Source organism: Notolabrus celidotus, chromosome 2, assembly GCF_009762535.1.
Source record: "Notolabrus celidotus isolate fNotCel1 chromosome 2, fNotCel1.pri, whole genome shotgun sequence".
Classification (NCBI taxonomy): Eukaryota; Metazoa; Chordata; class Actinopteri; order Labriformes; family Labridae; genus Notolabrus; species Notolabrus celidotus.
The window spans coordinates 40,269,128-40,291,738 of NC_048273.1; the positions used below are offsets into that span (position 1 = coordinate 40,269,128).

General features: G+C 48.5%; 35 non-coding genes across 35 annotated transcripts; all 35 read right to left on the minus strand.

Moving 5' to 3' along the window:
• Positions 1-1,543: 1,543 nt before the first annotated feature.
• Positions 1,544-1,615, minus strand: trnae-uuc. Its single transcript has one exon. It is a non-coding gene; the product is annotated as a tRNA-Glu (tRNA).
• A 481-nt stretch (positions 1,616-2,096) lies between these two features.
• Positions 2,097-2,168, minus strand: trnae-cuc. The gene has a single exon. It is a non-coding gene; the product is annotated as a tRNA-Glu (tRNA).
• Positions 2,169-2,572: 404 nt separating this feature from the next.
• On the minus strand, positions 2,573-2,644 carry trnae-uuc. Its single transcript has one exon. It is a non-coding gene; the product is annotated as a tRNA-Glu (tRNA).
• A 482-nt stretch (positions 2,645-3,126) lies between these two features.
• On the minus strand, positions 3,127-3,198 carry trnae-cuc. The gene has a single exon. It is a non-coding gene; the product is annotated as a tRNA-Glu (tRNA).
• A 404-nt stretch (positions 3,199-3,602) lies between these two features.
• trnae-uuc lies at positions 3,603-3,674 on the minus strand. Its single transcript has one exon. It is a non-coding gene; the product is annotated as a tRNA-Glu (tRNA).
• A 482-nt stretch (positions 3,675-4,156) lies between these two features.
• On the minus strand, positions 4,157-4,228 carry trnae-cuc. Its single transcript has one exon. It is a non-coding gene; the product is annotated as a tRNA-Glu (tRNA).
• A 404-nt stretch (positions 4,229-4,632) lies between these two features.
• On the minus strand, positions 4,633-4,704 carry trnae-uuc. The gene has a single exon. It is a non-coding gene; the product is annotated as a tRNA-Glu (tRNA).
• Positions 4,705-5,186: 482 nt separating this feature from the next.
• trnae-cuc lies at positions 5,187-5,258 on the minus strand. The gene has a single exon. It is a non-coding gene; the product is annotated as a tRNA-Glu (tRNA).
• Positions 5,259-5,662: 404 nt separating this feature from the next.
• On the minus strand, positions 5,663-5,734 carry trnae-uuc. Its single transcript has one exon. It is a non-coding gene; the product is annotated as a tRNA-Glu (tRNA).
• A 482-nt stretch (positions 5,735-6,216) lies between these two features.
• Positions 6,217-6,288, minus strand: trnae-cuc. The gene has a single exon. It is a non-coding gene; the product is annotated as a tRNA-Glu (tRNA).
• Positions 6,289-6,692: 404 nt separating this feature from the next.
• On the minus strand, positions 6,693-6,764 carry trnae-uuc. Its single transcript has one exon. It is a non-coding gene; the product is annotated as a tRNA-Glu (tRNA).
• Positions 6,765-7,247: 483 nt separating this feature from the next.
• trnae-cuc lies at positions 7,248-7,319 on the minus strand. The gene has a single exon. It is a non-coding gene; the product is annotated as a tRNA-Glu (tRNA).
• Positions 7,320-7,723: 404 nt separating this feature from the next.
• trnae-uuc lies at positions 7,724-7,795 on the minus strand. The gene has a single exon. It is a non-coding gene; the product is annotated as a tRNA-Glu (tRNA).
• Positions 7,796-8,277: 482 nt separating this feature from the next.
• trnae-cuc lies at positions 8,278-8,349 on the minus strand. Its single transcript has one exon. It is a non-coding gene; the product is annotated as a tRNA-Glu (tRNA).
• Positions 8,350-8,753: 404 nt separating this feature from the next.
• trnae-uuc lies at positions 8,754-8,825 on the minus strand. Its single transcript has one exon. It is a non-coding gene; the product is annotated as a tRNA-Glu (tRNA).
• A 482-nt stretch (positions 8,826-9,307) lies between these two features.
• Positions 9,308-9,379, minus strand: trnae-cuc. Its single transcript has one exon. It is a non-coding gene; the product is annotated as a tRNA-Glu (tRNA).
• A 404-nt stretch (positions 9,380-9,783) lies between these two features.
• Positions 9,784-9,855, minus strand: trnae-uuc. Its single transcript has one exon. It is a non-coding gene; the product is annotated as a tRNA-Glu (tRNA).
• Positions 9,856-10,337: 482 nt separating this feature from the next.
• On the minus strand, positions 10,338-10,409 carry trnae-cuc. Its single transcript has one exon. It is a non-coding gene; the product is annotated as a tRNA-Glu (tRNA).
• Positions 10,410-10,813: 404 nt separating this feature from the next.
• On the minus strand, positions 10,814-10,886 carry trnae-uuc. The gene has a single exon. It is a non-coding gene; the product is annotated as a tRNA-Glu (tRNA).
• Positions 10,887-11,368: 482 nt separating this feature from the next.
• On the minus strand, positions 11,369-11,440 carry trnae-cuc. The gene has a single exon. It is a non-coding gene; the product is annotated as a tRNA-Glu (tRNA).
• A 404-nt stretch (positions 11,441-11,844) lies between these two features.
• Positions 11,845-11,916, minus strand: trnae-uuc. The gene has a single exon. It is a non-coding gene; the product is annotated as a tRNA-Glu (tRNA).
• A 482-nt stretch (positions 11,917-12,398) lies between these two features.
• On the minus strand, positions 12,399-12,470 carry trnae-cuc. The gene has a single exon. It is a non-coding gene; the product is annotated as a tRNA-Glu (tRNA).
• Positions 12,471-12,874: 404 nt separating this feature from the next.
• On the minus strand, positions 12,875-12,946 carry trnae-uuc. The gene has a single exon. It is a non-coding gene; the product is annotated as a tRNA-Glu (tRNA).
• A 482-nt stretch (positions 12,947-13,428) lies between these two features.
• trnae-cuc lies at positions 13,429-13,500 on the minus strand. Its single transcript has one exon. It is a non-coding gene; the product is annotated as a tRNA-Glu (tRNA).
• Positions 13,501-13,904: 404 nt separating this feature from the next.
• Positions 13,905-13,976, minus strand: trnae-uuc. Its single transcript has one exon. It is a non-coding gene; the product is annotated as a tRNA-Glu (tRNA).
• A 482-nt stretch (positions 13,977-14,458) lies between these two features.
• On the minus strand, positions 14,459-14,530 carry trnae-cuc. The gene has a single exon. It is a non-coding gene; the product is annotated as a tRNA-Glu (tRNA).
• Positions 14,531-14,934: 404 nt separating this feature from the next.
• Positions 14,935-15,006, minus strand: trnae-uuc. The gene has a single exon. It is a non-coding gene; the product is annotated as a tRNA-Glu (tRNA).
• Positions 15,007-18,509: 3,503 nt separating this feature from the next.
• Positions 18,510-18,581, minus strand: trnae-uuc. The gene has a single exon. It is a non-coding gene; the product is annotated as a tRNA-Glu (tRNA).
• Positions 18,582-19,063: 482 nt separating this feature from the next.
• On the minus strand, positions 19,064-19,135 carry trnae-cuc. Its single transcript has one exon. It is a non-coding gene; the product is annotated as a tRNA-Glu (tRNA).
• Positions 19,136-19,539: 404 nt separating this feature from the next.
• Positions 19,540-19,611, minus strand: trnae-uuc. The gene has a single exon. It is a non-coding gene; the product is annotated as a tRNA-Glu (tRNA).
• Positions 19,612-20,093: 482 nt separating this feature from the next.
• Positions 20,094-20,165, minus strand: trnae-cuc. The gene has a single exon. It is a non-coding gene; the product is annotated as a tRNA-Glu (tRNA).
• A 404-nt stretch (positions 20,166-20,569) lies between these two features.
• Positions 20,570-20,641, minus strand: trnae-uuc. Its single transcript has one exon. It is a non-coding gene; the product is annotated as a tRNA-Glu (tRNA).
• A 482-nt stretch (positions 20,642-21,123) lies between these two features.
• Positions 21,124-21,195, minus strand: trnae-cuc. The gene has a single exon. It is a non-coding gene; the product is annotated as a tRNA-Glu (tRNA).
• Positions 21,196-21,599: 404 nt separating this feature from the next.
• Positions 21,600-21,671, minus strand: trnae-uuc. Its single transcript has one exon. It is a non-coding gene; the product is annotated as a tRNA-Glu (tRNA).
• Positions 21,672-22,153: 482 nt separating this feature from the next.
• trnae-cuc lies at positions 22,154-22,225 on the minus strand. The gene has a single exon. It is a non-coding gene; the product is annotated as a tRNA-Glu (tRNA).
• Positions 22,226-22,611: the final 386 nt, after the last annotated feature.

Here is a 22,611-nt window from a genome sequence, read left to right on the forward strand (position 1 = left end):
CAGCAGAGAGGGAGACAGGGGTTAGAAGAAATGGAGGAGTGGAGAGACAGATGCTAGAAAAGAGAGATGAGACAGATAAGGCCCACTCCTAAAATTCAAAGGGAAGAAGTAAGAAAGCACACAAACCAATTACTAAAGACCTGCAGTTTTTATAGACCCCGATTAGGCCAGACAACCCTGATGAAATGTCTTTACTAAGCTAATTGCCTACGTTTACATCATCAAAAAACAAAGGCCAGCTGAAAGCAAAGCTGTTAGCCACAATTTTAAAATGGAATAGCAACTTTTCACCCTCCCTCACAGCCCTTTCTACTACAGCCATCCAAACACTTCCTGTGCTTAAAGCTGTTTTCAGACATGTACTGTGTTAATAGAACATTTCAGAAACTTGACATATTTATTGGTCTGGCAGGAAACATTCTGGGGGAAGCTGGGGTGAAAACTTTGGCTGTTTGTGTTCACATATACAGCTCAGCTGGGCATGGCCATGGGAAGTAGGGGTGCTACGGCTGCTGCAGCATTACCTGTTGAAAAAGGCAAGCATCACACCAAATTTTCTGAATGCATAATAAGTTGGCTAATTAAATTTAAAAAATGGAAATTATTTTTTTTCATTGTATAACTTTTTTAAAGACTCTCGCACGTGTCCCTTATGAATGTACAAAAACAAAATCTGAACTCTGGACATCAATGCCCTCGTAAGGGTCTTTGTCTCATCAACCCCTTAGCAGAAAGCCACATTTGGAGTTATTTAAGTGGAGCACCAACAGTTTAAGGTAAAGAATTTGGTTTATTATTTGCTGCCCCCAAGCAGTAGAACATCACAGTTGTATTTTCAGACAATTCTTTTTGCTGCAAAATGCATTTTTTCCTTATTCTTGTTTGCTGTACATACAAATAATGTGTATATTTGGGTGTTGTTGTTGCTTTGCAGAATATGCACAGGCCTGTCCAGCAATGCGTAGGATATTTCGAAATAATATATATATATATATATATTGTGAAAAGTAATGGCTAAACTGGCATAATTTTTTGCCTGTTTGTCAAAAATTTGCTAGTTATGCATGAATTTACCCAATGCTTGGGCCCTGTGTGTGTGCATGTGTAAAAACAGAGCCTATTTGGATAACTTGAGTTCAATGCGCACTGCAGCTTTTAGGGCCTGTTTCACCAGGTTTGGCTTTTATCCTCTTTTCTGTAAAACGTGGTCTGGTCATTACAAGCTGGGCATTTCATACATATCATAGTAGCCATGAAACTATGGCCACAGGCTGTCCAGTCCATGGCCATAGTTTCATACCCCCCGACCATGTTTTTGGTGGTTTGGAGAAAGAGATTAGAAAAAAAGGACACTATACTGCTACCATCTGAGTACCTGGAAATCATACGCAAATACAGGAATGTCCATGTGTATGGAGAAGACTGGCAATGCTATGACTTTGAAGCTACTGCAGCTACACAGTGTTCATCCTATTGATCATTTGAAATCAGTCATGCAAAGGTGTTGCAAACCACCAGTGACGGGGTGAGCTTTAAATAGCCATTCCCTAACCGGGAATCGAACCCGGGCCGCAGCGGTGAAAGCGCTGAATCCTAGCCACTAGACCATTAGGGATCTGCCGCTGTCAAGTGGGAGAACAACACACCCGTATGTTCGCACTAGCGTAATAGAGCAATGGAACAAAATTCATTGGTCCACAAACTGGAAATTGTTTTCGGCTTCACACAAAGAACACTCCATGACCTGAACTGCAAACAAGACAAGATCCAAAAACAGGAACGTGAAGCACAGGGTCAGGAGCAGAGCTGCGCCAGGGAAACATGAAGGACTTGTTCCATTAAAGTCAATCGAGGCAGGGGGTGACTCTGCAAGAGTTGCCATGCAATGTGCCTTTTTGCGGCGTTCCAAGTAAATTGCCCGCACATTGCCTTGCCGTTTCAGCAGAAGCCAACGAGGTTGAAATTCTGAGCGAGTCCAAGAAAACTTGAGCTTCACATAGATTCCTATTGGAAAGTATGTTACTTTTTTCAGGGCAACATATGTGAGTCTTTTTCAAGCGGGCCGCTCTCAAGCACGTCATCATATGAAAAGCACATTCCCTGACCGGGAATCGAACCCGGGCCGCGGCGGTGAGAGCGCCGAATCCTAGCCACTAGACCATCAGGGAGCCGTTGGAAGGGATTTGGAGCGACTCAAAGCTGAACCCGCTTTTCCTGTCAATGGGAACCACACAAAGGGCAAATTTGGGAGTTATTGTCCCAGCAATGATGCTAAAGTCATTTCAGACTGGTTGGAAATTTGGCACAAGTCGTTTGCAACTGAATGTGTTTGGACCAGCCAAGGCTACTTCCTCAGCTTTACTGGATCAAACTGTAGGCCAATCCAGCTGCACTCGGGCCTCACACTGCCCATTCTGACATGCCTTTTCACCTTCAAGATAAGTACACAAGACGTCACCTAGCTCTGCGTCCAGGGGCTCACCTGCGAATTGGGAGCTGAATATATGTACAAGACTGCGGCCGGGGATTTACATTAGGGACCTCACAGGGACCTCGCTGCATCAAATAGCCATTCCCTAACCGGGAATCGAACCCGGGCCGCAGCGGTGAAAGCGCTGAATCCTAGCCACTAGACCATTAGGGATCTGCCGCTGTCAGGTGGGAGAACAACACACCCGTATGTTCGCACTAGCGTAATAGAGCAATGGAACAAAATTCATTGGTCCACAAACTGGAAAATTGTTTTCGGCTTCACACAAAGAACACTCCATGACCTGAACTGCAAACAAGACAAGATCCAAAAACAGGAACGTGAAGCACAGGGTCAGGAGCAGAGCTGCGCCAGGGAAACATGAAGGACTTGTTCCATTAAAGTCAATCGAGGCAGGGGGTGACTCTGCAAGAGTTGCCATGCAATGTGCCTTTTTGCGGCGTTCCAAGTAAATTGCCCGCACATTGCCTTGCCGTTTCAGCAGAAGCCAACGAGGTTGAAATTCTGAGCGAGTCCAAGAAAACTTGAGCTTCACATAGATTCCTATTGGAAAGTATGTTACTTTTTTCAGGGCAACATATGTGAGTCTTTTTCAAGCGGGCCGCTCTCAAGCACGTCATCATATGAAAAGCACATTCCCTGACCGGGAATCGAACCCGGGCCGCGGCGGTGAGAGCGCCGAATCCTAGCCACTAGACCATCAGGGAGCCGTTGGAAGGGATTTGGAGCGACTCAAAGCTGAACCCGCTTTTCCTGTCAATGGGAACCACACAAAGGGCAAATTTGGGAGTTATTGTCCCAGCAATGATGCTAAAGTCATTTCAGACTGGTTGGAAATTTGGCACAAGTCGTTTGCAACTGAATGTGTTTGGACCAGCCAAGGCTACTTCCTCAGCTTTACTGGATCAAACTGTAGGCCAATCCAGCTGCACTCGGGCCTCACACTGCCCATTCTGACATGCCTTTTCACCTTCAAGATAAGTACACAAGACGTCACCTAGCTCTGCGTCCAGGGGCTCACCTGCGAATTGGGAGCTGAATATATGTACAAGACTGCGGCCGGGGATTTACATTAGGGACCTCACAGGGACCTCGCTGCATCAAATAGCCATTCCCTAACCGGGAATCGAACCCGGGCCGCAGCGGTGAAAGCGCTGAATCCTAGCCACTAGACCATTAGGGATCTGCCGCTGTCAAGTGGGAGAACAACACACCCGTATGTTCGCACTAGCGTAATAGAGCAATGGAACAAAATTCATTGGTCCACAAACTGGAAAATTGTTTTCGGCTTCACACAAAGAACACTCCATGACCTGAACTGCAAACAAGACAAGATCCAAAAACAGGAACGTGAAGCACAGGGTCAGGAGCAGAGCTGCGCCAGGGAAACATGAAGGACTTGTTCCATTAAAGTCAATCGAGGCAGGGGGTGACTCTGCAAGAGTTGCCATGCAATGTGCCTTTTTGCGGCGTTCCAAGTAAATTGCCCGCACATTGCCTTGCCGTTTCAGCAGAAGCCAACGAGGTTGAAATTCTGAGCGAGTCCAAGAAAACTTGAGCTTCACATAGATTCCTATTGGAAAGTATGTTACTTTTTTCAGGGCAACATATGTGAGTCTTTTTCAAGCGGGCCGCTCTCAAGCACGTCATCATATGAAAAGCACATTCCCTGACCGGGAATCGAACCCGGGCCGCGGCGGTGAGAGCGCCGAATCCTAGCCACTAGACCATCAGGGAGCCGTTGGAAGGGATTTGGAGCGACTCAAAGCTGAACCCGCTTTTCCTGTCAATGGGAACCACACAAAGGGCAAATTTGGGAGTTATTGTCCCAGCAATGATGCTAAAGTCATTTCAGACTGGTTGGAAATTTGGCACAAGTCGTTTGCAACTGAATGTGTTTGGACCAGCCAAGGCTACTTCCTCAGCTTTACTGGATCAAACTGTAGGCCAATCCAGCTGCACTCGGGCCTCACACTGCCCATTCTGACATGCCTTTTCACCTTCAAGATAAGTACACAAGACGTCACCTAGCTCTGCGTCCAGGGGCTCACCTGCGAATTGGGAGCTGAATATATGTACAAGACTGCGGCCGGGGATTTACATTAGGGACCTCACAGGGACCTCGCTGCATCAAATAGCCATTCCCTAACCGGGAATCGAACCCGGGCCGCAGCGGTGAAAGCGCTGAATCCTAGCCACTAGACCATTAGGGATCTGCCGCTGTCAGGTGGGAGAACAACACACCCGTATGTTCGCACTAGCGTAATAGAGCAATGGAACAAAATTCATTGGTCCACAAACTGGAAAATTGTTTTCGGCTTCACACAAAGAACACTCCATGACCTGAACTGCAAACAAGACAAGATCCAAAAACAGGAACGTGAAGCACAGGGTCAGGAGCAGAGCTGCGCCAGGGAAACATGAAGGACTTGTTCCATTAAAGTCAATCGAGGCAGGGGGTGACTCTGCAAGAGTTGCCATGCAATGTGCCTTTTTGCGGCGTTCCAAGTAAATTGCCCGCACATTGCCTTGCCGTTTCAGCAGAAGCCAACGAGGTTGAAATTCTGAGCGAGTCCAAGAAAACTTGAGCTTCACATAGATTCCTATTGGAAAGTATGTTACTTTTTTCAGGGCAACATATGTGAGTCTTTTTCAAGCGGGCCGCTCTCAAGCACGTCATCATATGAAAAGCACATTCCCTGACCGGGAATCGAACCCGGGCCGCGGCGGTGAGAGCGCCGAATCCTAGCCACTAGACCATCAGGGAGCCGTTGGAAGGGATTTGGAGCGACTCAAAGCTGAACCCGCTTTTCCTGTCAATGGGAACCACACAAAGGGCAAATTTGGGAGTTATTGTCCCAGCAATGATGCTAAAGTCATTTCAGACTGGTTGGAAATTTGGCACAAGTCGTTTGCAACTGAATGTGTTTGGACCAGCCAAGGCTACTTCCTCAGCTTTACTGGATCAAACTGTAGGCCAATCCAGCTGCACTCGGGCCTCACACTGCCCATTCTGACATGCCTTTTCACCTTCAAGATAAGTACACAAGACGTCACCTAGCTCTGCGTCCAGGGGCTCACCTGCGAATTGGGAGCTGAATATATGTACAAGACTGCGGCCGGGGATTTACATTAGGGACCTCACAGGGACCTCGCTGCATCAAATAGCCATTCCCTAACCGGGAATCGAACCCGGGCCGCAGCGGTGAAAGCGCTGAATCCTAGCCACTAGACCATTAGGGATCTGCCGCTGTCAAGTGGGAGAACAACACACCCGTATGTTCGCACTAGCGTAATAGAGCAATGGAACAAAATTCATTGGTCCACAAACTGGAAAATTGTTTTCGGCTTCACACAAAGAACACTCCATGACCTGAACTGCAAACAAGACAAGATCCAAAAACAGGAACGTGAAGCACAGGGTCAGGAGCAGAGCTGCGCCAGGGAAACATGAAGGACTTGTTCCATTAAAGTCAATCGAGGCAGGGGGTGACTCTGCAAGAGTTGCCATGCAATGTGCCTTTTTGCGGCGTTCCAAGTAAATTGCCCGCACATTGCCTTGCCGTTTCAGCAGAAGCCAACGAGGTTGAAATTCTGAGCGAGTCCAAGAAAACTTGAGCTTCACATAGATTCCTATTGGAAAGTATGTTACTTTTTTCAGGGCAACATATGTGAGTCTTTTTCAAGCGGGCCGCTCTCAAGCACGTCATCATATGAAAAGCACATTCCCTGACCGGGAATCGAACCCGGGCCGCGGCGGTGAGAGCGCCGAATCCTAGCCACTAGACCATCAGGGAGCCGTTGGAAGGGATTTGGAGCGACTCAAAGCTGAACCCGCTTTTCCTGTCAATGGGAACCACACAAAGGGCAAATTTGGGAGTTATTGTCCCAGCAATGATGCTAAAGTCATTTCAGACTGGTTGGAAATTTGGCACAAGTCGTTTGCAACTGAATGTGTTTGGACCAGCCAAGGCTACTTCCTCAGCTTTACTGGATCAAACTGTAGGCCAATCCAGCTGCACTCGGGCCTCACACTGCCCATTCTGACATGCCTTTTCACCTTCAAGATAAGTACACAAGACGTCACCTAGCTCTGCGTCCAGGGGCTCACCTGCGAATTGGGAGCTGAATATATGTACAAGACTGCGGCCGGGGATTTACATTAGGGACCTCACAGGGACCTCGCTGCATCAAATAGCCATTCCCTAACCGGGAATCGAACCCGGGCCGCAGCGGTGAAAGCGCTGAATCCTAGCCACTAGACCATTAGGGATCTGCCGCTGTCAAGTGGGAGAACAACACACCCGTATGTTCGCACTAGCGTAATAGAGCAATGGAACAAAATTCATTGGTCCACAAACTGGAAAATTGTTTTCCGGCTTCACACAAAGAACACTCCATGACCTGAACTGCAAACAAGACAAGATCCAAAAACAGGAACGTGAAGCACAGGGTCAGGAGCAGAGCTGCGCCAGGGAAACATGAAGGACTTGTTCCATTAAAGTCAATCGAGGCAGGGGGTGACTCTGCAAGAGTTGCCATGCAATGTGCCTTTTTGCGGCGTTCCAAGTAAATTGCCCGCACATTGCCTTGCCGTTTCAGCAGAAGCCAACGAGGTTGAAATTCTGAGCGAGTCCAAGAAAACTTGAGCTTCACATAGATTCCTATTGGAAAGTATGTTACTTTTTTCAGGGCAACATATGTGAGTCTTTTTCAAGCGGGCCGCTCTCAAGCACGTCATCATATGAAAAGCACATTCCCTGACCGGGAATCGAACCCGGGCCGCGGCGGTGAGAGCGCCGAATCCTAGCCACTAGACCATCAGGGAGCCGTTGGAAGGGATTTGGAGCGACTCAAAGCTGAACCCGCTTTTCCTGTCAATGGGAACCACACAAAGGGCAAATTTGGGAGTTATTGTCCCAGCAATGATGCTAAAGTCATTTCAGACTGGTTGGAAATTTGGCACAAGTCGTTTGCAACTGAATGTGTTTGGACCAGCCAAGGCTACTTCCTCAGCTTTACTGGATCAAACTGTAGGCCAATCCAGCTGCACTCGGGCCTCACACTGCCCATTCTGACATGCCTTTTCACCTTCAAGATAAGTACACAAGACGTCACCTAGCTCTGCGTCCAGGGGCTCACCTGCGAATTGGGAGCTGAATATATGTACAAGACTGCGGCCGGGGATTTACATTAGGGACCTCACAGGGACCTCGCTGCATCAAATAGCCATTCCCTAACCGGGAATCGAACCCGGGCCGCAGCGGTGAAAGCGCTGAATCCTAGCCACTAGACCATTAGGGATCTGCCGCTGTCAGGTGGGAGAACAACACACCCGTATGTTCGCACTAGCGTAATAGAGCAATGGAACAAAATTCATTGGTCCACAAACTGGAAAATTGTTTTCGGCTTCACACAAAGAACACTCCATGACCTGAACTGCAAACAAGACAAGATCCAAAAACAGGAACGTGAAGCACAGGGTCAGGAGCAGAGCTGCGCCAGGGAAACATGAAGGACTTGTTCCATTAAAGTCAATCGAGGCAGGGGGTGACTCTGCAAGAGTTGCCATGCAATGTGCCTTTTTGCGGCGTTCCAAGTAAATTGCCCGCACATTGCCTTGCCGTTTCAGCAGAAGCCAACGAGGTTGAAATTCTGAGCGAGTCCAAGAAAACTTGAGCTTCACATAGATTCCTATTGGAAAGTATGTTACTTTTTTCAGGGCAACATATGTGAGTCTTTTTCAAGCGGGCCGCTCTCAAGCACGTCATCATATGAAAAGCACATTCCCTGACCGGGAATCGAACCCGGGCCGCGGCGGTGAGAGCGCCGAATCCTAGCCACTAGACCATCAGGGAGCCGTTGGAAGGGATTTGGAGCGACTCAAAGCTGAACCCGCTTTTCCTGTCAATGGGAACCACACAAAGGGCAAATTTGGGAGTTATTGTCCCAGCAATGATGCTAAAGTCATTTCAGACTGGTTGGAAATTTGGCACAAGTCGTTTGCAACTGAATGTGTTTGGACCAGCCAAGGCTACTTCCTCAGCTTTACTGGATCAAACTGTAGGCCAATCCAGCTGCACTCGGGCCTCACACTGCCCATTCTGACATGCCTTTTCACCTTCAAGATAAGTACACAAGACGTCACCTAGCTCTGCGTCCAGGGGCTCACCTGCGAATTGGGAGCTGAATATATGTACAAGACTGCGGCCGGGGATTTACATTAGGGACCTCACAGGGACCTCGCTGCATCAAATAGCCATTCCCTAACCGGGAATCGAACCCGGGCCGCAGCGGTGAAAGCGCTGAATCCTAGCCACTAGACCATTAGGGATCTGCCGCTGTCAAGTGGGAGAACAACACACCCGTATGTTCGCACTAGCGTAATAGAGCAATGGAACAAAATTCATTGGTCCACAAACTGGAAAATTGTTTTCGGCTTCACACAAAGAACACTCCATGACCTGAACTGCAAACAAGACAAGATCCAAAAACAGGAACGTGAAGCACAGGGTCAGGAGCAGAGCTGCGCCAGGGAAACATGAAGGACTTGTTCCATTAAAGTCAATCGAGGCAGGGGGTGACTCTGCAAGAGTTGCCATGCAATGTGCCTTTTTGCGGCGTTCCAAGTAAATTGCCCGCACATTGCCTTGCCGTTTCAGCAGAAGCCAACGAGGTTGAAATTCTGAGCGAGTCCAAGAAAACTTGAGCTTCACATAGATTCCTATTGGAAAGTATGTTACTTTTTTCAGGGCAACATATGTGAGTCTTTTTCAAGCGGGCCGCTCTCAAGCACGTCATCATATGAAAAGCACATTCCCTGACCGGGAATCGAACCCGGGCCGCGGCGGTGAGAGCGCCGAATCCTAGCCACTAGACCATCAGGGAGCCGTTGGAAGGGATTTGGAGCGACTCAAAGCTGAACCCGCTTTTCCTGTCAATGGGAACCACACAAAGGGCAAATTTGGGAGTTATTGTCCCAGCAATGATGCTAAAGTCATTTCAGACTGGTTGGAAATTTGGCACAAGTCGTTTGCAACTGAATGTGTTTGGACCAGCCAAGGCTACTTCCTCAGCTTTACTGGATCAAACTGTAGGCCAATCCAGCTGCACTCGGGCCTCACACTGCCCATTCTGACATGCCTTTTCACCTTCAAGATAAGTACACAAGACGTCACCTAGCTCTGCGTCCAGGGGCTCACCTGCGAATTGGGAGCTGAATATATGTACAAGACTGCGGCCGGGGATTTACATTAGGGACCTCACAGGGACCTCGCTGCATCAAATAGCCATTCCCTAACCGGGAATCGAACCCGGGCCGCAGCGGTGAAAGCGCTGAATCCTAGCCACTAGACCATTAGGGATCTGCCGCTGTCAAGTGGGAGAACAACACACCCGTATGTTCGCACTAGCGTAATAGAGCAATGGAACAAAATTCATTGGTCCACAAACTGGAAAATTGTTTTCGGCTTCACACAAAGAACACTCCATGACCTGAACTGCAAACAAGACAAGATCCAAAAACAGGAACGTGAAGCACAGGGTCAGGAGCAGAGCTGCGCCAGGGAAACATGAAGGACTTGTTCCATTAAAGTCAATCGAGGCAGGGGGTGACTCTGCAAGAGTTGCCATGCAATGTGCCTTTTTGCGGCGTTCCAAGTAAATTGCCCGCACATTGCCTTGCCGTTTCAGCAGAAGCCAACGAGGTTGAAATTCTGAGCGAGTCCAAGAAAACTTGAGCTTCACATAGATTCCTATTGGAAAGTATGTTACTTTTTTCAGGGCAACATATGTGAGTCTTTTTCAAGCGGGCCGCTCTCAAGCACGTCATCATATGAAAAGCACATTCCCTGACCGGGAATCGAACCCGGGCCGCGGCGGTGAGAGCGCCGAATCCTAGCCACTAGACCATCAGGGAGCCGTTGGAAGGGATTTGGAGCGACTCAAAGCTGAACCCGCTTTTCCTGTCAATGGGAACCACACAAAGGGCAAATTTGGGAGTTATTGTCCCAGCAATGATGCTAAAGTCATTTCAGACTGGTTGGAAATTTGGCACAAGTCGTTTGCAACTGAATGTGTTTGGACCAGCCAAGGCTACTTCCTGAGCTTTACTGGATCAAACTGTAGGCCAATCCAGCTGCACTCGGGCCTCACACTGCCCATTCTGACATGCCTTTTCACCTTCAAGATAAGTACACAAGACGTCACCTAGCTCTGCGTCCAGGGGCTCACCTGCGAATTGGGAGCTGAATATATGTACAAGACTGCGGCCGGGGATTTACATTAGGGACCTCACAGGGACCTCGCTGCATCAAATAGCCATTCCCTAACCGGGAATCGAACCCGGGCCGCAGCCCGTGAAAGCGCTGAATCCTAGCCACTAGACCATTAGGGATCTGCCGCTGTCAAGTGGGAGAACAACACACCCGTATGTTCGCACTAGCGTAATAGAGCAATGGAACAAAATTCATTGGTCCACAAACTGGAAAATTGTTTTCGGCTTCACACAAAGAACACTCCATGACCTGAACTGCAAACAAGACAAGATCCAAAAACAGGAACGTGAAGCACAGGGTCAGGAGCAGAGCTGCGCCAGGGAAACATGAAGGACTTGTTCCATTAAAGTCAATCGAGGCAGGGGGTGACTCTGCAAGAGTTGCCATGCAATGTGCCTTTTTGCGGCGTTCCAAGTAAATTGCCCGCACATTGCCTTGCCGTTTCAGCAGAAGCCAACGAGGTTGAAATTCTGAGCGAGTCCAAGAAAACTTGAGCTTCACATAGATTCCTATTGGAAAGTATGTTACTTTTTTCAGGGCAACATATGTGAGTCTTTTTCAAGCGGGCCGCTCTCAAGCACGTCATCATATGAAAAGCACATTCCCTGACCGGGAATCGAACCCGGGCCGCGGCGGTGAGAGCGCCGAATCCTAGCCACTAGACCATCAGGGAGCCGTTGGAAGGGATTTGGAGCGACTCAAAGCTGAACCCGCTTTTCCTGTCAATGGGAACCACACAAAGGGCAAATTTGGGAGTTATTGTCCCAGCAATGATGCTAAAGTCATTTCAGACTGGTTGGAAATTTGGCACAAGTCGTTTGCAACTGAATGTGTTTGGACCAGCCAAGGCTACTTCCTCAGCTTTACTGGATCAAACTGTAGGCCAATCCAGCTGCACTCGGGCCTCACACTGCCCATTCTGACATGCCTTTTCACCTTCAAGATAAGTACACAAGACGTCACCTAGCTCTGCGTCCAGGGGCTCACCTGCGAATTGGGAGCTGAATATATGTACAAGACTGCGGCCGGGGATTTACATTAGGGACCTCACAGGGACCTCGCTGCATCAAATAGCCATTCCCTAACCGGGAATCGAACCCGGGCCGCAGCGGTGAAAGCGCTGAATCCTAGCCACTAGACCATTAGGGATCTGCCGCTGTCAAGTGGGAGAACAACACACCCGTATGTTCGCACTAGCGTAATAGAGCAATGGAACAAAATTCATTGGTCCACAAACTGGAAAATTGTTTTCCGCTTCACACAAAGAACACTCCATGACCTGAACTGCAAACAAGACAAGATCCAAAAACAGGAACGTGAAGCACAGGGTCAGGAGCAGAGCTGCGCCAGGGAAACATGAAGGACTTGTTCCATTAAAGTCAATCGAGGCAGGGGGTGACTCTGCAAGAGTTGCCATGCAATGTGCCTTTTTGCGGCGTTCCAAGTAAATTGCCCGCACATTGCCTTGCCGTTTCAGCAGAAGCCAACGAGGTTGAAATTCTGAGCGAGTCCAAGAAAACTTGAGCTTCACATAGATTCCTATTGGAAAGTATGTTACTTTTTTCAGGGCAACATATGTGAGTCTTTTTCAAGCGGGCCGCTCTCAAGCACGTCATCATATGAAAAGCACATTCCCTGACCGGGAATCGAACCCGGGCCGCGGCGGTGAGAGCGCCGAATCCTAGCCACTAGACCATCAGGGAGCCGTTGGAAGGGATTTGGAGCGACTCAAAGCTGAACCCGCTTTTCCTGTCAATGGGAACCACACAAAGGGCAAATTTGGGAGTTATTGTCCCAGCAATGATGCTAAAGTCATTTCAGACTGGTTGGAAATTTGGCACAAGTCGTTTGCAACTGAATGTGTTTGGACCAGCCAAGGCTACTTCCTCAGCTTTACTGGATCAAACTGTAGGCCAATCCAGCTGCACTCGGGCCTCACACTGCCCATTCTGACATGCCTTTTCACCTTCAAGATAAGTACACAAGACGTCACCTAGCTCTGCGTCCAGGGGCTCACCTGCGAATTGGGAGCTGAATATATGTACAAGACTGCGGCCGGGGATTTACATTAGGGACCTCACAGGGACCTCGCTGCATCAAATAGCCATTCCCTAACCGGGAATCGAACCCGGGCCGCAGCGGTGAAAGCGCTGAATCCTAGCCACTAGACCATTAGGGATCTGCCGCTGTCAAGTGGGAGAACAACACACCCGTATGTTCGCACTAGCGTAATAGAGCAATGGAACAAAATTCATTGGTCCACAAACTGGAAAATTGTTTTCGGCTTCACACAAAGAACACTCCATGACCTGAACTGCAAACAAGACAAGATCCAAAAACAGGAACGTGAAGCACAGGGTCAGGAGCAGAGCTGCGCCAGGGAAACATGAAGGACTTGTTCCATTAAAGTCAATCGAGGCAGGGGGTGACTCTGCAAGAGTTGCCATGCAATGTGCCTTTTTGCGGCGTTCCAAGTAAATTGCCCGCACATTGCCTTGCCGTTTCAGCAGAAGCCAACGAGGTTGAAATTCTGAGCGAGTCCAAGAAAACTTGAGCTTCACATAGATTCCTATTGGAAAGTATGTTACTTTTTTCAGGGCAACATATGTGAGTCTTTTTCAAGCGGGCCGCTCTCAAGCACGTCATCATATGAAAAGCACATTCCCTGACCGGGAATCGAACCCGGGCCGCGGCGGTGAGAGCGCCGAATCCTAGCCACTAGACCATCAGGGAGCCGTTGGAAGGGATTTGGAGCGACTCAAAGCTGAACCCGCTTTTCCTGTCAATGGGAACCACACAAAGGGCAAATTTGGGAGTTATTGTCCCAGCAATGATGCTAAAGTCATTTCAGACTGGTTGGAAATTTGGCACAAGTCGTTTGCAACTGAATGTGTTTGGACCAGCCAAGGCTACTTCCTCAGCTTTACTGGATCAAACTGTAGGCCAATCCAGCTGCACTCGGGCCTCACACTGCCCATTCTGACATGCCTTTTCACCTTCAAGATAAGTACACAAGACGTCACCTAGCTCTGCGTCCAGGGGCTCACCTGCGAATTGGGAGCTGAATATATGTACAAGACTGCGGCCGGGGATTTACATTAGGGACCTCACAGGGACCTCGCTGCATCAAATAGCCATTCCCTAACCGGGAATCGAACCCGGGCCGCAGCGGTGAAAGCGCTGAATCCTAGCCACTAGACCATTAGGGATCTGCCGCTGTCAAGTGGGAGAACAACACACCCGTATGTTCGCACTAGCGTAATAGAGCAATGGAACAAAATTCATTGGTCCACAAACTGGAAAATTGTTTTCGGCTTCACACAAAGAACACTCCATGACCTGAACTGCAAACAAGACAAGATCCAAAAACAGGAACGTGAAGCACAGGGTCAGGAGCAGAGCTGCGCCAGGGAAACATGAAGGACTTGTTCCATTAAAGTCAATCGAGGCAGGGGGTGACTCTGCAAGAGTTGCCATGCAATGTGCCTTTTTGCGGCGTTCCAAGTAAATTGCCCGCACATTGCCTTGCCGTTTCAGCAGAAGCCAACGAGGTTGAAATTCTGAGCGAGTCCAAGAAAACTTGAGCTTCACATAGATTCCTATTGGAAAGTATGTTACTTTTTTCAGGGCAACATATGTGAGTCTTTTTCAAGCGGGCCGCTCTCAAGCACGTCATCATATGAAAAGCACATTCCCTGACCGGGAATCGAACCCGGGCCGCGGCGGTGAGAGCGCCGAATCCTAGCCACTAGACCATCAGGGAGCCGTTGGAAGGGATTTGGAGCGACTCAAAGCTGAACCCGCTTTTCCTGTCAATGGGAACCACACAAAGGGCAAATTTGGGAGTTATTGTCCCAGCAATGATGCTAAAGTCATTTCAGACTGGTTGGAAATTTGGCACAAGTCGTTTGCAACTGAATGTGTTTGGACCAGCCAAGGCTACTTCCTCAGCTTTACTGGATCAAACTGTAGGCCAATCCAGCTGCACTCGGGCCTCACACTGCCCATTCTGACATGCCTTTTCACCTTCAAGATAAGTACACAAGACGTCACCTAGCTCTGCGTCCAGGGGCTCACCTGCGAATTGGGAGCTGAATATATGTACAAGACTGCGGCCGGGGATTTACATTAGGGACCTCACAGGGACCTCGCTGCATCAAATAGCCATTCCCTAACCGGGAATCGAACCCGGGCCGCAGCGGTGAAAGCGCTGAATCCTAGCCACTAGACCATTAGGGATCTGCCGCTGTCAAGTGGGAGAACAACACACCCGTATGTTCGCACTAGCGTAATAGAGCAATGGAACAAAATTCATTGGTCCACAAACTGGAAAATTGTTTTCGGCTTCACACAAAGAACACTCCATGACCTGAACTGCAAACAAGACAAGATCCAAAAACAGGAACGTGAAGCACAGGGTCAGGAGCAGAGCTGCGCCAGGGAAACATGAAGGACTTGTTCCATTAAAGTCAATCGAGGCAGGGGGTGACTCTGCAAGAGTTGCCATGCAATGTGCCTTTTTGCGGCGTTCCAAGTAAATTGCCCGCACATTGCCTTGCCGTTTCAGCAGAAGCCAACGAGGTTGAAATTCTGAGCGAGTCCAAGAAAACTTGAGCTTCACATAGATTCCTATTGGAAAGTATGTTACTTTTTTCAGGGCAACATATGTGAGTCTTTTTCAAGCGGGCCGCTCTCAAGCACGTCATCATATGAAAAGCACATTCCCTGACCGGGAATCGAACCCGGGCCGCGGCGGTGAGAGCGCCGAATCCTAGCCACTAGACCAGACATGGGCAAACTACGGCCCGCGGGCCATATACGGCCCGTTAGGCTTTTTAATCCGGCCCGCCGAACTTGTCCAAATTACAGTAAAAACCCATGGATGTGTAAAAACCTCATTCATTTCCCTTTTTCACCCTTTCCCCTGCAATACCCTCGTTTCCCCAGTAGATGGCACACTAGTCTAGACACATTGACCTTTGTTGAAGTGTAACTTTCCTGCTGCCATTTCTGCCCTTCGGTAAAAATGAGCGGACCAAAGAAAAGAAAAGTGGACACTGAGTGCCGAGTGTTTAAAAAGGAGTGGACAACAAAATATTTTTTCACTGAAGTCCGATCAACAGCTGTATGTCTGATATGCCAAGAAACTGTTGCAGTTTTCAAAGAGTACAATATCAGCCGTCACTTTGCTACGAAGCATGCAAACTACGCTAGCAAGCAGTCAACACAAGAACGGGCGGCTACTGCTCAGAGGTTGGCAGCTAATTTACAGACTCAGCAGAATTTTTTTCACCGACAAACTGCGATTCAAGAGTCAAGTACCAAGGCAAGTTTTTTGCTGGCATTCAAATTAGCAAAGGCTAGCAAGCCTTTCTCCGAAGGCGAGTTTTTGAAAGAATGCATGGTAGAGACAGCAGAGCTCTTGTGTCCGGAGAGCAAAGGCAAGTTTGAAAAAGTCAGTTTATCACGCAGGACAGTGACTCGCCGTGTGGAGCTGCTTGACGAAGATATAGTCAGCGAGTTAAACAAAAAGGCGGAGTCCTTTAAGTTATATTCACTAGCACTGGATGAAAGTAACGACATAAAAGACACTGCTCAGCTCCTAATTTTTATCCGAGGGATTAATGACAGTTTTGAGATAACGGAGGAGCTTTTGAGCATGGAATCGCTGAAGGGGAAAACGCGAGGAGAGGACTTATATGAACAGGTGTCTGCTGTCATCGAGAGAATGAAGCTGCCTTGGAGTAAACTTGCCAGTGTCACCACGGATGGATCGCCAAATTTAACAGGAAAAAACGTCGGGCTGCTGAAAAGAATCCAGGATAAAGTGAAAGAAGAAAACCCTGACCAGGATGTTATTTTTCTTCACTGCATCATTCATCAGGAGTCTCTGTGTAAGTCTGTATTGCAGCTTAATCATGTCGTGGATCCAGTTGTAAAACTCGTTAACTTCATACGAGCAAGGGGACTTAATCACCGTCAGTTCATTGCGTTCCTAGAGGAAACCGATGCGGATCACCAGGACTTACTTTACCACTCTTGTGTCCGCTGGTTAAGTTTGGGGAAAGTGTGTCAACGAGTGTGGGAGCTCAAAGAGGAGATTCGCTCGTTTTTGGAGCTAATGGGGAAATCCGACGAATTCCCTGAGCTGAGCGACACGGACTGGCTTTCTGACTTTGCGTTTGCTGTGGACATATTGTCACACATGAATGAGCTGAACGTTAAGCTGCAGGGGAAGATCAGTTTGTGCACGACATGTACACAAATGTGAGAGCCTTCAAATCCAAGCTGATTTTATTCTCCAGGCAAATGTCAAACAAATCTTTCGCTCATTTTCCCACACTGGCCATGCAGAAAGAGGCCACCCGAAACGTGAAGAAATACTGCAAATCACTGGACGACATGCACAGAGAATTCTGCCGTCGGTTCTCTGATTTTGAAAAAATTGACAAGTCACTTCAGCTGGTGTCCTGTCCCCTGTCACAAGACCCCGAAACAGCACCGCATGAGCTGCAATTGGAGCTGATAGATCTTCAGTCTGACTCCGTCTCACAGGAGAAGTTCAACTCTCTTAAACTGAATGACTTTTACGCTTCACTTAACGAAGCCACGTTTCCAAACCTCCGGAGGACGGCACAGAAGATGCTGGCATTGTTTGGCTCGACCTACGTGTGTGAGCAGACTTTCAGCGTCATGAACATCAACAAAGCCCGTCACAGATCCCGGTTAACTGACCAACACCTCAGATCTATCCTGAGAATTGCTACAACAAAACTAACTCCAGACTTTGATGCACTAGCAAAAAAGGGAGACCAACAACACTGTTCCCACTGAAATGTGAGTTTCTCTCCTGTGTTATGAAAAAAATGCATATGGAAAGCTTGGAGGAGCGTCTTTTAATTAAGAGCAATGTGCGCATTTACGCACAGCAGCGGTACAGTAGCTTAATTAACACGCCGCACATCGCTCTCAATTTAAAGACCCCTTTCTAGTTTCTGCTGCAGGCAGGATATTTAATACTGTCTATCTCTTAGGACAATCCATACATTATTTTGCAGGCTTTAAAACAATTAGAAATTATTGAGCTTGAGTATTTCGTTGGGTAATAAAATGTTTTGAATGTTGAAAGTGATTCCATTCATCTTTTTCCAGTAAATGTTGATTTCTTTAACTTTGCACCTTCAATTGAAATGTATAAAAAACAGACGCAATCTCCAGGTTTAATAAATTACATTGCGTGTCCAAATGCTCCTGGCCCGGCCCCTCTGTCAAATTTTAGAACCCATTGTGGCCCGCAAGTCAAAAAGTTTGCCCACCCCTGCACTAGACCATCAGGGAGCCGTTGGAAGGGATTTGGAGCGACTCAAAGCTGAACCCGCTTTTCCTGTCAATGGGAACCACACAAAGGGCAAATTTGGGAGTTATTGTCCCAGCAATGATGCTAAAGTCATTTCAGACTGGTTGGAAATTTGGCACAAGTCGTTTGCAACTGAATGTGTTTGGACCAGCCAAGGCTACTTCCTCAGCTTTACTGGATCAAACTGTAGGCCAATCCAGCTGCACTCGGGCCTCACACTGCCCATTCTGACATGCCTTTTCACCTTCAAGATAAGTACACAAGACGTCACCTAGCTCTGCTTCCAGGGGCTCACCTGCGAATTGGGAGCTGAATATATGTACAAGACTGCGGCCGGGGATTTACATTAGGGACCTCACAGGGACCTCCCTGCATCAAATAGCCATTCCGTAACCGGGAATCGAACCCGGGCCGCAGCGGTGAAAGCGCTGAATCCTAGCCACTAGACCATTAAGGATCTGCCGCTGTGAGGTGGGAGAACAACACACCCGTATGTTCGCACTAGCGTAATAGAGCAATGGAACAAAATTCATTGGTCCACAAACTGGAAAATTGTTTTCGGCTTCACACAAAGAACACTCCATGACCTGAACTGCAAACAAGACAAGATCCAAAAACAGGAACGTGAAGCACAGGGTCAGGAGCAGAGCTGCGCCAGGGAAACATGAAGGACTTGTTCCATTAAAGTCAATCGAGGCAGGGGGTGACTCTGCAAGAGTTGCCATGCAATGTGCCTTTTTGCGGCGTTCCAAGTAAATTGCCCGCACATTGCCTTGCCGTTTCAGCAGAAGCCAACGAGGTTGAAATTCTGAGCGAGTCCAAGAAAACTTGAGCTTCACATAGATTCCTATTGGAAAGTATGTTACTTTTTTCAGGGCAACATATGTGAGTCTTTTTCAAGCGGGCCGCTCTCAAGCACGTCATCATATGAAAAGCACATTCCCTGACCGGGAATCGAACCCGGGCCGCGGCGGTGAGAGCGCCGAATCCTAGCCACTAGACCATCAGGGAGCCGTTGGAAGGGATTTGGAGCGACTCAAACCTGAACCCGCTTTTCCTGTCAATGGGAACCACACAAAGGGAAAATTTGGGAGTTATTGTCCCAGCAATGATGCTAAAGTCATTTCAGACTGGTTGGAAATTTGGCACAAGTCGTTTGCAACTGAATGTGTTTGGACCAGCCAAGGCTACTTCCTCAGCTTTACTGGATCAAACTGTAGGCCAATCCAGCTGCACTCGGGCCTCACACTGCCCATTCTGACATGCCTTTTCACCTTCAAGATAAGTACACAAGACGTCACCTAGCTCTGCGTCCAGGGGCTCACCTGCGAATTGGGAGCTGAATATATGTACAAGACTGCGGCCGGGGATTTACATTAGGGACCTCACAGGGACCTCTCTGCATCAAATAGCCATTCCCTAACCGGGAATCGAACCCGGGCCGCAGCGGTGAAAGCGCTGAATCCTAGCCACTAGACCATTAAGGATCTGCCGCTGTCAGGTGGGAGAACAACACACCCGTATGTTCGCACTAGCGTAATAGAGCAATGGAACAAAATTCATTGGTCCACAAACTGGAAAATTGTTTTCCGCTTCACACAAAGAACACTCCATGACCTGAACTGCAAACAAGACAAGATCCAAAAACAGGAACGTGAAGCACAGGGTCAGGAGCAGAGCTGCGCCAGGGAAACATGAAGGACTTGTTCCATTAAAGTCAATCGAGGCAGGGGGTGACTCTGCAAGAGTTGCCATGCAATGTGCCTTTTTGCGGCGTTCCAAGTAAATTGCCCGCACATTGCCTTGCCGTTTCAGCAGAAGCCAACGAGGTTGAAATTCTGAGCGAGTCCAAGAAAACTTGAGCTTCACATAGATTCCTATTGGAAAGTATGTTACTTTTTTCAGGGCAACATATGTGAGTCTTTTTCAAGCGGGCCGCTCTCAAGCACGTCATCATATGAAAAGCACATTCCCTGACCGGGAATCGAACCCGGGCCGCGGCGGTGAGAGCGCCGAATCCTAGCCACTAGACCATCAGGGAGCCGTTGGAAGGGATTTGGAGCGACTCAAAGCTGAACCCGCTTTTCCTGTCAATGGGAACCACACAAAGGGAAAATTTGGGAGTTATTGTCCCAGCAATGATGCTAAAGTCATTTCAGACTGGTTGGAAATTTGGCACAAGTCGTTTGCAACTGAATGTGTTTGGACCAGCCAAGGCTACTTCCTCAGCTTTACTGGATCAAACTGTAGGCCAATCCAGCTGCACTCGGGCCTCACACTGCCCATTCTGACATGCCTTTTCACCTTCAAGATAAGTACACAAGACGTCACCTAGCTCTGCGTCCAGGGGCTCACCTGCGAATTGGGAGCTGAATATATGTACAAGACTGCGGCCGGGGATTTACATTAGGGACCTCACAGGGACCTCGCTGCATCAAATAGCCATTCCCTAACCGGGAATCGAACCCGGGCCGCAGCGGTGAAAGCGCTGAATCCTAGCCACTAGACCATTAGGGATCTGCCGCTGTCAGGTGGGAGAACAACACACCCGTATGTTCGCACTAGCGTAATAGAGCAATGGAACAAAATTCATTGGTCCACAAACTGGAAAATTGTTTTCGGCTTCACACAAAGAACACTCCATGACCTGAACTGCAAACAAGACAAGATCCAAAAACAGGAACGTGAAGCACAGGGTCAGGAGCAGAGCTGCGCCAGGGAAACATGAAGGACTTGTTCCATTAAAGTCAATCGAGGCAGGGGGTGACTCTGCAAGAGTTGCCATGCAATGTGCCTTTTTGCGGCGTTCCAAGTAAATTGCCCGCACATTGCCTTGCCGTTTCAGCAGAAGCCAACGAGGTTGAAATTCTGAGCGAGTCCAAGAAAACTTGAGCTTCACATAGATTCCTATTGGAAAGTATGTTACTTTTTTCAGGGCAACATATGTGAGTCTTTTTCAAGCGGGCCGCTCTCAAGCACGTCATCATATGAAAAGCACATTCCCTGACCGGGAATCGAACCCGGGCCGCGGCGGTGAGAGCGCCGAATCCTAGCCACTAGACCATCAGGGAGCCGTTGGAAGGGATTTGGAGCGACTCAAAGCTGAACCCGCTTTTCCTGTCAATGGGAACCACACAAAGGGCAAATTTGGGAGTTATTGTCCCAGCAATGATGCTAAAGTCATTTCAGACTGGTTGGAAATTTGGCACAAGTCGTTTGCAACTGAATGTGTTTGGACCAGCCAAGGCTACTTCCTCAGCTTTACTGGATCAAACTGTAGGCCAATCCAGCTGCACTCGGGCCTCACACTGCCCATTCTGACATGCCTTTTCACCTTCAAGATAAGTACACAAGACGTCACCTAGCTCTGCGTCCAGGGGCTCACCTGCGAATTGGGAGCTGAATATATGTACAAGACTGCGGCCGGGGATTTACATTAGGGACCTCACAGGGACCTCGCTGCATCAAATAGCCATTCCCTAACCGGGAATCGAACCCGGGCCGCAGCGGTGAAAGCGCTGAATCCTAGCCACTAGACCATTAGGGATCTGCCGCTGTCAGGTGGGAGAACAACACACCCGTATGTTCGCACTAGCGTAATAGAGCAATGGAACAAAATTCATTGGTCCACAAACTGGAAAATTGTTTTCGGCTTCACACAAAGAACACTCCATGACCTGAACTGCAAACAAGACAAGATCCAAAAACAGGAACGTGAAGCACAGGGTCAGGAGCAGAGCTGCGCCAGGGAAACATGAAGGACTTGTTCCATTAAAGTCAATCGAGGCAGGGGGTGACTCTGCAAGAGTTGCCATGCAATGTGCCTTTTTGCGGCGTTCCAAGTAAATTGCCCGCACATTGCCTTGCCGTTTCAGCAGAAGCCAACGAGGTTGAAATTCTGAGCGAGTCCAAGAAAACTTGAGCTTCACATAGATTCCTATTGGAAAGTATGTTACTTTTTTCAGGGCAACATATGTGAGTCTTTTTCAAGCGGGCCGCTCTCAAGCACGTCATCATATGAAAAGCACATTCCCTGACCGGGAATCGAACCCGGGCCGCGGCGGTGAGAGCGCCGAATCCTAGCCACTAGACCATCAGGGAGCCGTTGGAAGGGATTTGGAGCGACTCAAAGCTGAACCCGCTTTTCCTGTCAATGGGAACCACACAAAGGGCAAATTTGGGAGTTATTGTCCCAGCAATGATGCTAAAGTCATTTCAGACTGGTTGGAAATTTGGCACAAGTCGTTTGCAACTGAATGTGTTTGGACCAGCCAAGGCTACTTCCTCAGCTTTACTGGATCAAACTGTAGGCCAATCCAGCTGCACTCGGGCCTCACACTGCCCATTCTGACATGCCTTTTCACCTTCAAGATAAGTACACAAGACGTCACCTAGCTCTGCGTCCAGGGGCTCACCTGCGAATTGGGAGCTGAATATATGTACAAGACTGCGGCCGGGGATTTACATTAGGGACCTCACAGGGACCT